The sequence below is a fragment of the Lepidothrix coronata genome, unplaced genomic scaffold, assembly GCF_001604755.1.
Source record: "Lepidothrix coronata isolate B3197 unplaced genomic scaffold, Lepidothrix_coronata-1.0 Scaffold48, whole genome shotgun sequence".
NCBI classification, from domain to species: domain Eukaryota; kingdom Metazoa; phylum Chordata; class Aves; order Passeriformes; family Pipridae; genus Lepidothrix; species Lepidothrix coronata.
Genome location: NW_016690228.1, coordinates 1,384,141 through 1,396,540, shown reverse-complemented (window position 1 = coordinate 1,396,540; position 12,400 = coordinate 1,384,141). Strand labels below are relative to the sequence as shown.

The following is a 12,400-nucleotide window of genomic DNA, read 5'->3' as shown; positions in this document are numbered from 1 at the left end:
TTCTGAGGTTTGGTTGAAATTTAGAACTAGCCTAAGATATGTTAGTCACAAAAGAGGGTGTGAGAAGGAAGAAGAGTTGGAAAAATCTATATCTTTTTCTTGTGAAAATTGAAGATCCTGGAATTAGAAATGACCTTTTCTTCTATATTTTTTTCCCAGATTAAAATTGTGAAGAAATATGAAGTTTTCTCCCCATGTATACCATAACAGGGACTCTGGAGTTGGGTTTTTCAAGCCATGAAGACACAGTACTCATTAACTGAGTGAGTACTAGCACAGGAAATTTCTAGGAATGTCCACTGAAAGAGACAAGCTCAGATGTGCTTTACACTATCACCAAACAGGTTAACTCCACCTGATGAACTGTCCTTTAGAGACAGGCACTGGACTTGACAATGAGCTCATGAAAAATGAAGAGGTGCAATTTATTCAAAGGACCAAATATCTCACAGAAAGGGGCAGGGGGAAGGGAAGAAAATGCAGCAGGGGAGAGGGGTCAGAAGCAGTCCAAAATTTGTGCAGGCAACTGCAGCATAAAAACAACCGAACCAGTACTACCCCAAGAACTCAGTCATAAATTTTAATGGCTTGTTGTCTTTACAAAGCCTTCAGCAACACAGTAAGAAGTGCCTGTTTTCCCTCATTTCACATCTTCACTATTGAATGCTTTCTTTTCCCTCCCTGATGCCATTTTAGTCTAAACAATGTATCTGTTTTGAGTGCAACAATGAAGCAGACTGCTAGCAGGGACAGAGATGTGTGCTACCTGGAAACAGCCCAGCTCCCATCCTTTCCCGAAATCGTTCCCTGTTAGCCATACCTGAGGACAAGCTGGCTATGTTGTGGTCAGTCAAGGGCATGCACCAAGGGTAGCAAAGAGACAACACGTCCCAGAAGCTTCCTGGGTTGTGCCTGCATCCAGCAGGATCTCAAGCCTTTGAGGTGTTGTCAAACACTGTTTGCCTTCAAGACGTCTATTAAACGCTAGATTATAGAATGCCCTGATAGGTTTGCATGAAGGGCATTGTGAGACTGACTGACAGACTGATGGGATAAAGATGTCAGGAAAACCTTCAAAGTTTAGTTTTGACAAAAGTCAAGGAAAAGAACTGCAAAGGATTCCAAATCTTGTTGCGAACGGGCTTTCCCACAGATTTAACAGGGAAAATAAATGTGCAAATTCCAATAGACCCTACTTTGAGTCACATTAGTGATTCAAGATGCTTCATCATTCTCTACATCATACGAACTGCAGACTTTATATTTCCCAGACTCTACTAATAACAAGCCCTATAATTAGGTATCTGTCCTTTGCAATCAGCACTACAGATTTCTGTTCATAGGAGAAAAATTGTAGGGCGGGAGAACCACTCAAAAGCTGTCACCAGCGTAGCGTGTCTGGCTAATGGTTTCAGAAACATTAGAAGAGAACAGTTCCTTAATTTTGGTATGTAGTATGCTAATAAAAATGTTCCTATTCATTTGTCTGTCTGAGTGAACCCACACAAGTTTTGGGTTCAAGCTCATTTTCTCAGCCTGCAGTAGTTAAGTAACAGATTTCTTCTGATTTCCTCCTTCCCCGTACCTGTGGAGCTGTTTTCCTGGATGACTGGCCACAAACTGTTCCTGCTCATTAGTCAAGATTTGCTTTTCAAGTTTGATAAAGCAAGATGATGAAGAAATGCTGCCTAGGGCTGGTTTAGGAGTAAGAATGAGAGCAGTACCCATACAGTTTGCTGGTTTCTGTTCTTTGACTTGAAATGAAGAGCCTATATTTTCAGCAGGCAAGAATCAAACTGTTACTGGACTATCCTGGAAAGCTTTGAGAGGTAGCAACAAGGAGGTTTTGGTGTAAAATCTTGGCCTATTGAAATCACAACAACATCAAGTGAGGGATTTTACATCCAAAGGAAGATGCATTTACCTAGTCTTATCACAGACTTTAGAAGCAACAGAGCAAAAAATTATTCTGATTACGTTGCCTACAGTAAGGCAAAAGCCTGCTTCTCACTGCATTGCACCATTGAGATCGCAGCAACTCTGAAAGATATTCTAGTAGAGTTCCTCTGGTCCCTGTTTTATGTCTGGAGAAGTAAATTTCCCCACCAAGTTGTCTTTGACTATATTTTAAAAATGAATTTCATGCCAGTGCCTCCCATTCTTCACTCTAGCAAAACTGCCTCTGGAGGAAGCAATGACAGCTCTCAGACACAATCTTCTGCCCAGTACTTAGCCAATAGTCCTTCATCTCTGAGGTTTCCAAAACCAGGAGGGTTATTTTCAGGGACACACATATTAAAATTAATGCTAAATCAAAAGGGCTGCCTGCCGTGGGGCTTGATTGGATATGAACAAAGAATGTCACTTTCTGAAGTCAACCTGCACATAGATCATTTTTTTTTCACCACCTAATCATGATTGTGAGAACATAAATCATGAGAATTACAATAAGCAAGCCTGATGAATGTGCACCACAGGAACTCCAGCCTCAATCCCCTTCGAGGTCATCACTGGAGACAGTCCTTTTCTAGGGCTTGGTTTCTACTGCCTGGCACATCCACTCCTTAGCCACACTCTTTGGAGGGAGATAAGAAGTACACCACCCTTGCTTCTGTTTTGTCTATAGCCTGTCTCTCCTTTTAACCTGAAAATGAAGCCCCATAAGTGTCTGTAAAAGCTTCCTGTATTTTTTTTTCATTCACTTACAATGAGACTCTTAATAATTGGAAATAAAGCAAAAATCCTCAGGAGCATGACAGTGAAATCTGCAAGTGCACAGGAATTTAGTCTTCTCAATATTTATGTTTAGAATTAAATACTTCATGCAAAAACAATGACTTTGACTCCCGAGGCCTTCTCTCTCTTATCTCAAAAACCATTCATACACATGCTCCGGGATCTCTATGCAAATATAAAAAGGGGATTAAGTTGTATGTGTAGTAAATCCTGTTTTTACATTAAATAGGTAAGAGCTAACGGAGGGCCTTTGGATTACAAATAGGTTTCTATTTGCTGAGCAGACTAAAGCATTCTTTCCTCTGGCTGCCCTGCCATGCAGGAATTGACTTTTTCCTACTGAGAAATTCAAGTTAATTATAAAATCTATAGTATATTAGAGGTATGTACTGTACAATAAATGATTTTGATTTAAATAACTGTACATTAAGGAATGTCCCCTACCTCCACAAAACCACTCATTGCTTTGCAATGGGAAGCTGTGCCCCAGCCCACCTATGACAGTAGCATTGCATGAGAAACTTCTACACCCTTAGGACTTCATTTGGGAAATATCAGGGACAAAAGGTGAAAACTGAAATCACAACTGTTTGAATAGGAGGCAAGTACTGCCCCTGGCCCTAGACATCATCTTTGACCATCATCTGGTGCTTTCTCTCCACCCTTTGCAGCAGAAGCCAGGAGGAGAAAAACTCCTCTAGTCCCACCAAATCAATTGTTACTTCTGTTATAAGTGATCTAAAGAAATTTGCTGCTCAAAATGGGAAAGAGTTAATAAAACTGCTATATTATGTTGAATGCTTTGTTGGAATCATAAGTTAACGAGTTGTGAAATGCCTAACCACAAGTTCTGTAAAGCTGCGGAATGATTAACACAACGCAATAATGAGTTAGCATAATGTAGTTTAAAGATGTTTTGTTCCAAGTATATTAATAGAACCAATATGAAGGGGTCGACCACGAGGAGTCCAGGTGATCAACCGTCACCCTGATGGAAATTTCCAGGACCATGGCCTCATAGAAACTAATGACTTTAAAATCATTGGTGGACACCCCTCAGCAACGGCGACTGCCCGCGAAAGGAGGAACCAACCCAACGTTTGCCCGCCAAGAGGGAACCAAGCAGGATGCAGCCCGCGAAGCCTCCACCAATGGACTGATGACTTTGGGGGGGAGGTGACAACGGGGGGGTATAACAAGTGCTGTTTCAGTTCTCCTTTGTGGACCACGGTAGGAACTGAGGTTTCCTCCAGTCACCCAGCTAGCCGTTTTTGTTGTTGGCATTAATAAATCCTTTTATTACCTTGCAACCAAAATTATAGCCTCGTTTTACTCATTACACTTCTAAGACCACATGACAAATGCACTGGCATTTTGGTTCAATTTTTATGGCCTGTCCCACAACAAGGAAAATCAGGCTGTGGCATAGAGCTGAAGAGAACACAAAGCATAGGGCTCTGTAGGCAGCCTAGCTGGGTGGCTGCTGACCCAATCATGTGTTTTTTTGTTTCACCCGTTGTCCTTTGTTCCCTTATAACATTAAAAAAACCACCAAGACACTACCCTGCACAAGGCAAATTCCTCTCTGTGCATCTTGTAAGGCCAGTCCCTGGGTCCGCAATGAACACAGTCACCAGAGTGGGAAATATTCCACAGAGTCTGATGGAGGGATTTAAAGGAACTGGCTGCAGAGGGTAAAGCACAGCTGGAGGCTGAAGAGATGGAACCACAACTTCCTAACAACACCAGTACATCTCACAGCTGGACTCGAGCACGTGTTCCTTCAAACCTGGCTTTCCTTTCAAGAAATCTCTGAATGAAAAGTAGAAGCAGTTTTTGCCTTTGCAACTTCACCAAGCTCTTCCAGCTCAGACACTCAGCTGCCAGAATAAGTAGCAACCTTATTTGGCCTCTGGATGGGAGAAAAAAGGCACCCAAACCCAACAGGCTAGAGAGCCCTTTGGAGGACAGCAAGGGTTACAAACGCACTCCATGTCCCAGCACTGGCAGCTGGATTGGGTGAGGATGATACTGGGGACCATGGGGGCAGCTCATGACAGGGAAGGCTCAAGAGGCAGCACACGGCAAAAAGAACAGCAAGGGAGCCTTGGCTGGAACCCATCCACCATGCCTTACACAGATGAGCCCACCTCTCCTCATCAAGCAAGGTGAGATGCCCAGGCTCTGTCTTTAGAGAAGCACAGGAGGGCAATTCACCTAACTTCCCTCAGGGCTTGCTAGAGGCAGAGTACCTCAGGTGCAAGCAGTACTGATCCTTCCTCAAGACAAGATCACATACTGGCCTCCCACTTCCAGCATACCAGGCTGGCCCCACCTCTCTGGATGTGATCTCACACATCCTCCGCCACAGCAAGTCCCTATCCCCTCCATTCCCCCACTCTGGCCAGGCTCCCATAGCCTCACCAAAACATCCAGGAAGGGCTGCAAGCTGGCAGGAGCCCCCACCTCCCTGTCTGACAACATGTGATATGGCAATACAGGAACTATGGCAATAGAACCCCAGCAGAACCCCAGCAGAACTTGACGGATCCCCAGTGGAATGTGAGGGGACAACAGCCTAGCAGAACAGTGAGGGGAATAATCCCAGCCACACCCAGGGACACGGAGGACCAAGATGGCATCTCAGGTACCTCCCTGCCAGTAGAACTCTGCCTGTTCTGGGACACCTGTCCGGGGTTTGATGGGGAGGAAGCTTTTCTGGGGCCCTGGTGTGGCTGTCAGATGCTGCTTTACCATTTACCCCTATGTTTCCTTGTTGAACTGATTTTTGCTGTTCTCCTTCCCTGTTTTCCCTTTCATACCTTTTGTCAAAAACCAAACCCCTGACAGAAAAAAACCCATCATACATGGGAGCTAGGGAGGAAGGAAGAGAAGGTACCTGCAGAATGCCCCGAAGGCCATTGCCTTCCCTGCAGCAGGCCAGGGTAGAGACACAAGGATGGGTAATCAGAGGAGGAGAGACACAGAGCCAATTTCCCCCTTCGGCCCCCCAGCCATCCCTGAGATCAGACTTTCCTGAGATGTAGAAGCAACAGTTGACTAGACCATATTATAACATACCTTAACAAAACGTAAAAAGGGGAATTAAAGAAAAACTTTCTCAAACCTCTGTTGAACCAGTTCTAGTGAGAGCTGGAGTGAGTGCCCCTTCTGCCCCCCTCCCCTCCACCTCAGATCTTGGTGCAGACCCTCACGCTGGCAGACCCTAAAAATGGGGACAGCACATCCTGGCATGAAGCCTCTTGACAAGGTGCCTACAGATAGGGTGCAGGCAAGAGAGTTTTAGAGCATTTGGTAGGACTGTGCTTAGCAGGGTCAGTGCTGACAGCATTGTCTCTTGGCTTCTTTCTCATTCTCTGTGTTCTCTTCATAAACAACATTCACATTCCTTTATCTCTTTATTCTTTTCAGATTACACTGTCATAAATTTCTACTTCAGAGCTTTTAGTTTTGATGGACAGTTCTACGACTATATGTATTTTTTTCCTTAGACTTACCATAACATTTAGATTTCTAGATGCATGCTTCAGAGAGTGCAGCATAAGAGACTCAACTGAAGAGCATAAGGATAAGTTATTCTACCAGTGGAAGGAGGAGACACCAGAGAGCTTCTCAGCTCTCTCTCAGTACAGCTGGCTCAGTATAACTGTGATTTATTCTCCTCTAAACCTACAGAAATTGTAGTTACTTAGTATCACTGCAAATTTACACCTCTGGTGTTTCACTGCCTGTGTTAGGACTGTGACCTTTAGCTCCGTGTTTAAGGCTAATGGATTAGCTATGCATTATTTGCCATCTCTAAGAAATGCTGTTCTGATCTCTACTAAAATATTGGGCTTCTGCAGAGGCCAGGACAAAAGGCAGCAGTGCCTGGGCTTCCTTCTTGCACTGCAGGACATGAAACAGGAGAGACTATCTTGCCAAAAGGCCTTTGTGTGGATGAGAGGATCAGATCCTGAGTGCCAAAATGAGCACGAAATGTTTCTACCTGCAGTTTGCTGCAGTGTTAGAAATCAAAAACCACAGCCAGCAGTAACTTCAGCTCTGTGTTACCCACAGCCGTACTCAATAAATCCCTGATGTTGCTTTCAGATGAGTTCTTTACCCTTCCAGAGCAGGAAAGAGACAGACCCACCAGCAGTGTTAATCTGGGATTTCTGTGCTTTGAGTCTAACTTCAGATCACTTCTTGTGTCTCATGATGCACATCCCAGAACATTCACTTAACAACCATGATTTATAGCTGGAGCTGCTCTGTTTTACTGTGTTGTACATCGCTATGCTCTTAAAGTGCCAGGCTTCCTGAAGAGCATTCATAGACTGTATCTCCTCAGTTGTGTGTAGAGCATGTGTTCTGGGCCACAATGACATCTGCTAAAGTCAGGTTTTAAATCCCAACAGTAGAGGTTGGGAGTCTGATCCTGCATACCTCTCTTGTTTATGCCTACATATTACAAATGCAATTTTTCTGATTTACCAGAATAAGTGTGTTCAGTTCTTAATTTGGAGCATTACTGGTTACAAACAGAGCCAGTTGGTTCTCATTCCTGCACCTGCAAAACTAGCATGGTCCTTTTAACCTTGAGGGAATTCTCTAGGGCCTGGATTATCACATTTTTGCCATATCTGTCTGTATTTCTATTAAGCCTACTAGTGGTCACTGCATGTTACAGAAATGTAGGCAGCCCCTCAGCTGGAGCCAGTGTCACTTCTGGTGAGATCCAGGTTTTTGGACACAGCCCTTCAAATGGTAAGACACTGCTGAGGTGAGTATTACTGGCTTCTGTTGATGCTTACAGGACAGGTGGGATGCAACAGGCATAAGTGCTGCACAACAGGAGACCACTCAAGAGTCTTCTGTGTGACTTACAGAAACCAATTACTTTCCAAATATATTTGAAAGTGCAAAGTGCAGAAATAGAGTTATTTCAGGAGATTGTTTTCTCTGCAAGAGTAGTGGTTATAACTCAGATTCTGGAGACCTAGTCTGGACACAGCTGCAATGGCAGAAATAGGTGAAACAACCTGGTTGGTTTCAATAGGTTTGTTTGGCAATTAAAGCCCATGAATGTTTTTTCCATATATATATATATATATATGTATATATGTATGTATATATATAAAATATTGCTTTATGGTTTATATACATATATATATAAAGGTATATAATGTGTATAATAATAACAGTACTGAGTGTATAATATGCACACTATTAGGAAAGTAGTCAGCTACTCTCCTTGGATCTGTAAATAGATGCATATATGCATATGCATATGCATATATACACAAACACAGCTGCTTTTTTGGCATTTAAGGAAGTGTGGAGTCCAGCACCCCAATCTGCCCTTTGTGGGTGGTGTAGCTCTGAGTATCACAGCGCCCATGGTGCCAGTAAGCCCCTCTGCTCCAACAAAATGTGGGGACTGCAGGGATGCTTCACTGGAGCCCACAGTCCCTTCTGGCCTGTGGGTCTGACAGCTCCTGAGATCAGCTATTGCATTGCAAAGTCCTACCAAAAAGTCACATCTAAACAAAGCTGAGACACCACCAGATGCCTTTCATTGCAGTGGACTGTAAACTACAAGATTATAAATCCCATAGGATCAAGCAGGCATTGCTTAGGGGGAAAGATTTCCTCTACTAGCACAAATATCTTGAAGATAGCAAAGGAAATCAGAGGCTGACTAAACTCATATTTACATAGTATTCTCTCCAGACCTACTGTGGTGTGGAAATTCCACTCCAATGTCTGTGTATGAAAGTCTCTCTAGCTTTGTGTACATAGCACTCCTTTGTGTACATAGCACTCCTCTACCTTCTGGGGTACGTGCAGGGAGCTTATAGATGGAATTAATTTATTTTACATTTTAAAATACGGCACAGAGTTTAATCCTCATTTGATGGTATTGTACTCTCTGTCTTCTGACTCTACCTGGGGACTTACAGATGTGCAAAAACCACCATCTTCCCTGGGACAATCCTCCAGGGAAGGTGTCATCTCCTTTGCAGCGCCCAGTGGAGCTGCCTGGGATACTGGGTCCCACCAATTGCTCTCAGTGAAAGAGCTTGACAGTGTTCTCCTGACCATCATTCCACCCAACAGGGGATCCCAACCAAGTGGACGTTGTCAAAGAAAGGGTGAAGTCAGCTTCATTTTTAATGGGGGATGATGGGAGAGCTCAGAGTAAGGAAAACTAGGTTTCGATGGTGAAGCTGGCACTTGTGATGGGAATACCTGCATGGGGCTTGGCAGCTTGGTTCACCAGCCCACTTTGCTCAGGGCAGTGCCCCAGGATGGGGATGGCAGGAGGTCCATGGACTCATCGAGCCTGGCTGTGACTGAGAGCAGGGGAGTGGGGGGCTATGAGATGGAGCAAGAGCTAAAGAAATATGGGGGTAACAGCGCCAGGGAGGCAATTCCACTGTTATTAACACAAATACAGTCATCGCTCTGCCTTTGTCTCCTGATGAATCAGAGGAAATTGCCTCCTGAGCCCTTTGCCTTCCAACTACTTCAGCTGTGTTTTGTTTCTCTAAGATTCAAATATTCTGACTAGGTTTCAGCATATCATTATGAGAACAGAACAGCTATAGAAGAAGCTTCACAGAAGAAATAGCCTGTAAATATTGCTTTGAATTCTCTTGCTATTTATGGAGAGTTCTGATATCAGGAACAGATATGGCTTCGGACAAAATGAGTTGTGGTGCTGCAGATGTGTTTGTGAATACTTAGTGGACAAGCTCCTGTGACATTATAATGGGCAGCTTACCATTATCTATGAGATTTTTAAGCCTGACATTTTGATGTAAGTGATTTTTCTATTTAATACTAGTCCCCATGAACTATAAGCTTACGAAAGCAAGACTACTCTTCTTTGTGTGGTGATCCTATCTGGCCAGATTAGCAAAACGTTTATTTGCATTTTGCAAAAAAAGACTGGGCTTTGTAACGAAAATACATCAGGTCAAGTGAAAAATAGGTTTGACATCAAAATCCCACAATGGCTCATGATGGAGAGGGGGAGGCAAACTTCCAAAGCAGGAATATTTAATTCTGGCACTTTCAAAATGTGGCATTCCATCCCTTTAATTTCCCACGGGATTCTTTTTCTAACATTTCTTCTGATGAAAACAAGCATGTAAGCAAAAAAAAATACTCTGTATTTAGAATTCAACAAAACACTTCATTTGATCCTCTTCAGTTTCCTGGATAAGTTCAACATGAACATTCAAGTACTGCATTTCTTCAAACTGTGCAGAAACTGCTGATCCGTGAGTTGTGCAGCTTTGATGTGCCAAGAAAGGGTCCTCTAAAAGCTACTGTAATTCATATTACTCTGTAGGACCTTCCCTATGAGTGTGAAACTCAGCCTGGCAGGTACAGTACAAGCACAGAGCCAAAAACTGTCTGTCCTAAAGGCTTTACCCTCCTGGTATATGATTTCCATACCATCAGATATATGTTTTTGTGTGGAGTGGCATATGGAGAATGGGAAAATCCATTCAAAACATTTTTCTACCACTTGAAGAGTAGTTCTCCACACCTGCTGTATAAGGTGATTTTTCTCTTTTGTTTTGGAGGAAGACAGGATAGGAAGTGAAGCAAGGCAACATAGACATACTGTATATGAAGAATGAGATCCTGCCCCTAGGCGCTGCTGCTGCTGCTGCATGGAGCCAGTTAGTGAGCTAAGCCTGCAGGTTCATGGCTCGTGCTCTTCCACTGGGTTTGAAAAATGTGCAGCTCAGCTGTGCTTTTATTTATTCCAATTCCCTATTTTCAAGGTTGAAAGAGGAAATTTTTGAAAAGCCTTACTTATAATGCATTATAAAACATCCTTTAAAACATACATGGAAGAGGAAGAGTTCAAGGATAGCAGTCAGTGTTAAGCAGTGGTGGTGTGCACAGACATACCTAGGTGAAACACTGTGCATAGACAAAAGGCCAGGACAGCCCTTGCCATGCAGACATTGTGAAAATGGCACTGATTTGCCTCAGAGCATTCTCTGAGCTTGCCCACATGCATGCATTGCAACCCAAGGCGAATGGCAACTACAGGGCATTACAGCAGGGAAATGCAGGCAGCCCTGAGTTGGAGGAAGCAGCAACCAAAACAGCCCGGTTAGACTTGGCTTCTAAACACAAGATAGAGAGACATTATTGTTACCCTCTCCTCAGCACTAATGAGGCACATCTGGAATGGTATGTCCAGTTTGGAGCTCCCTAGTGTGATAGACATGGATGTACTAGAGAAAAAGTCATCAAGACATGTAGAAGCTGGAGCCTACACATGTAAGAGGAGTTCAAGAGAATTAAATTTGTTCAGCTTGGAGGAGAAAATACTCAAGTACAACCCACTGCTGCCTGGAGCTGCCAAATGAGAGGGTTAAGAGGGGACAGCTAGACGTCTCAGAGCTGCACCGCTGTGAGATAAGTTGCAACAGACACACAATGGAATATTGGAAATTCCAATTAAATCTTAGCAAAAATATTTTCAGCATGAGAGTGGTTAAACACGAGAGTCAGAAAGGCTATAGGATCTCGACCTTTGGAAATATTTAAAATTTGACTGGGCAAAACCCCAAGGACCCTGATCTAGTTGACTTGCTTTGAAGAAAATCCTGGACCCCAGTGATCTCCAGAGACACCTTCCAGCCTGGCTTGTTCTCTAGGTCTGTGACCATGAAAACTTGACAAATGAAGCAGAATGACAGGAGGACAGTGATCAGCAGAGCTAATGACATAGAGATGTTTTTAAATATGGTGAAGAAGCAAAGGAATCTTAATGATTTGTTACAAGAGAAATGACAGAATTGTTTATGAAAGGCAGAAGTGACAGACTTTTCACAAGCTAGTTCTTTAAGGAGATTAAAATTAGTGATGTAATTAGTTTACACGATAATATGCTATTTGGGATATTTTAGGAAACTTTGTGTCCCAGCAATGAAGGATGCAGTGTTAAAGTGGCACTAGTAAAGCTAGGTGCTTTACAATCAGATGTTGACAGACAACCTAAACCTAAGAGTAGTCACATGGGTCATATGTATTGGTTTTCACAAGTATCTCGACCAGAAGGAAAGTTCCAGAAAACAAAAAAAAATATCACAGGAGAGGACTAAGAGCAGAATTAAAGACCATCCTTAATGTGAATCAGCTCAAGGTTAGGGAATATGGCTTTTGCCAGACCCAACTCAGTGATTTCTTTTAATGAGATGTATAAGTTTGAGCCTGAGATTAGCTCAGTTGGTCAGAGCATGGTGCTAATAACACTAAGGTCACAGATTTGATCCCCATATAGGCCATTCACTTAAAAGTTGGACTCAATGATCCTTGTGGGTCCCTTCCAACTCAGAATATTCTGTGACTCTGTGACTGACAAGGGGAAAATACTGACACCCTGTACCTGTCCTTCTCCATAGCATTTGAGTTCATAGTATCAGACACTTGTATTAAGCAAGTAAACTAGTTCAGCCTTGTGGATTAAAATGTGCTAACCACCTATGGTCTTTAGCACACAAATGGTAAGGGGTGACCGCTGCAAGAGCACCTCAGAAATAGTGCTGGCTGGGACCTTGTCTAGTCAGCGTGTTCACCTTCAACAGTGCTGTGCTGGTCTTGCTTGGCCTTAGCCTACTCTTTTCTC

General features: G+C 43.2%; 1 protein-coding gene across 1 annotated transcript in view; it reads left to right on the top strand.

Annotated features, from left to right (window-relative positions):
• Positions 1–5,274: 5,274 nt before the first annotated feature.
• The window catches only part of LOC108497407, a 29,087-nt gene continuing 21,961 nt past the window's right edge, over positions 5,275–12,400 (top strand). Inside the window, 2 exon segments of the mRNA XM_017814985.1 lie at positions 5,275–5,383; positions 7,403–7,506. The gene's annotated coding sequence lies outside the window, so the exon portion shown is untranslated.